Source organism: Engraulis encrasicolus, chromosome 15 (genome assembly GCF_034702125.1).
Source record: "Engraulis encrasicolus isolate BLACKSEA-1 chromosome 15, IST_EnEncr_1.0, whole genome shotgun sequence".
In the NCBI taxonomy this organism is placed as follows: domain Eukaryota; kingdom Metazoa; phylum Chordata; class Actinopteri; order Clupeiformes; family Engraulidae; genus Engraulis; species Engraulis encrasicolus.
Genome location: NC_085871.1, coordinates 7953967 through 7956466, shown reverse-complemented (window position 1 = coordinate 7956466; position 2500 = coordinate 7953967). Strand labels below are relative to the sequence as shown.

At 45.7% G+C, this 2500-nt stretch overlaps 1 protein-coding gene across 2 annotated transcripts in view; it reads left to right on the top strand.

Annotated features, from left to right (window-relative positions):
• Window positions 1-2500, top strand: part of tmtc1 (transmembrane O-mannosyltransferase targeting cadherins 1) — a 93158-nt gene that overhangs the window by 55732 nt on the left and 34926 nt on the right. The window lies entirely within an intron of this gene.

Sequence of the window (2500 nt, the reverse complement as noted above, 5' to 3'; positions counted from 1 at the left end):
CTGCAGGAGTTACTGCGTTCTTGGCTAGTATTACTGTCTACTCCCAAACCAATTCCCATTGGAAAGTGCAGCAGTAACTCAACAACACCGCAGTAACTTTTTGGGTCATTTTTGCACTTTCAAAATGATTTTTCTCTAAAACGGGACGGTGTTGGACCACCATTTTTTGACACAAGACAAATTAGGTAGTTTAAAGCCCATTTCCGATATAATTTTTTTTTCGACCATTTTTAGTTTTTTTTTAGTTGCTGCTCTTGTTTTGCATGGCAGTACAGCTCAAAGCCCCTACTACACCAGACCTAAAAGCAATTATGGATCCTCTGCCAAGCAGTCGAGGCAGTCACACATCAATTATTAACCTCCATCACACAGGTTGCGTCTCTGCTGCAGTTTGTCTCTTTATGTGTTTGCTTGTTTGTAGTGGCACCATGGGCTGATCTGTGTAAAGAAAAGCATCAAGTTATTATCCAGGAAGAGTTGTCCAAGAGTTGTTTTGGATAATTGAGGCCAGTTCAAATTGTGATGTCTGAATGATGATCTTAACCTTGGCGTGGACTCAGAAGTTCACTCCATTACACTCTGGAATTAATATAGCAGGATAATTCTTTGGATCTTGGCAAACGTCTTGGCAAACCCTTGGTATCTCTCCTCTGGTGTTTTTGCGAAGCCACCTAAGAGCTGAAAATTGAATATAAATATTGTGGTACAGTGCAGGTTGCTGCAGCATCATAAATGGGACTGGACATATGTAATATATACAGTATGTAGTTAGGGTATCAGGGTCCAGGCAGGCTTTTAGAAGCACATCACCCTCCATTCTGTGGGGCTAAGGCAGTGGTTCTTAACCTGGGGTGCGGGCACCCCCTGGGGGTGCGCCAGAGATTTCAAGGGGTGCGCAGCATTTTGTTTGTGTTGAGGTTGTCACTGAAATTCTACTAGCGAACATTATAATTAGGCCAAATCAAAACCAAATTAAAACATGTTTTGGTGCCCATGTAAAGGCATGAGGTATTGATTATTGTCTCAAGCAAGTTTTGTTGTAATTAATCACTAAAATCATTTTTTTTGTGTGTATACACGTGTAGACGCGTGAGTTGTGGGTGCGCTACTTGTCTTGGGCACAGGTAAGGGGGTGCGTTGAGAAAAATAGGTTAAGAACCACTGGGCTAAGGCATCTTCCTTCATTCTACCCGTACCTGCCTGGTTGGCTGGTGGGTCATGGGAGGTGGTTTTAAGTGGATGGGTTTCTGTGATCCAGAAGAGTCATTGAGAAGTGAACAGCCGAAGGTATTCCCCCCAGTGCTGCTACGCTAGTGTAGTGAATATGAGCGGTGCAGCAGGCTACAACCCCAACGGGTCGAGTGGGCTGCTCTGCTCCACTCTGCTCATAAATGAGAACTCTTAGGCGTGAAATGGAAAAGCTCCACTCTCCTGTAACAGCTTTTGGAAAGGTGTGTCATAAAGAGGAAATGCTTTGGGGAAGCGTGACCTGAGAGGTAGAATCAGTAAAAGAGACTGTGTGTGTGTGTGTGTGCGTGTGTGTGTGTGTGTGTGTGTGTGCGTGTGTGTGTGTGTGCGTGCGTGCGTGCGTGCGTGCGTGCGTGCGTGCGTGCGTGCGTGCGTGCATGCTCTTGTGTTTGTGCATGATGATCTTTGTATATTTGTGTGGGCATGTCCTCAGGATTTGTGTGTGTGTGAGTGCATGCGAACGTGTTTGTGAGTGTGTGTGTGTGTGTGTGCAAGTGTATGTACCTGAAACTGTGTATCTATGCTTAATGTGGCCGTGAGCTAAGACTGCATGAGAGTGCATATGACTGACTCTCATTTTGTGGTGTCCTGTTGTTAATGAGATGTTAATGAACAGTCATCATGTCAGCACATTCCCTGCAAACCAATTCATTATTCATCAGCACCACGTATCACAGTCAGTCCTGATCAATTCATGGCAGCAGTAAGATTTAATTAGACAAAATTCCAGGGCTGGTTACGGGGCAGGGAAATGGATTATCTGATTGGAAGTCAGTGCATTCACAAGCAAAGAGAGATATGCAAGTGCACATCCATACACACACATCCACACACACACACACACGCACGCACGCACACACACGCACACACACTGAGAGAGAGTCTGTGACTCACACATGCATATGCACACTCATTCATGTACTGCACTACACACACACACACACACACACACACACACACACACACACACACACACACACACACACACACACACACACACACACACACACACACACACACACACACACACACACACACACACACACACGGCAGCAAGTCTAAGGCTGATGAGACACGGACGACTGGGCAGATGGCAGACCTGTTTGATTTAGAGATCCTCTCCACAGCCCAGCCCAGCCCAACACACACACACACACACACACACACACACACACACACACACACACACACACACACACACAGACACTCGTACACAACACACACACATACACACACACACACACAATGTATT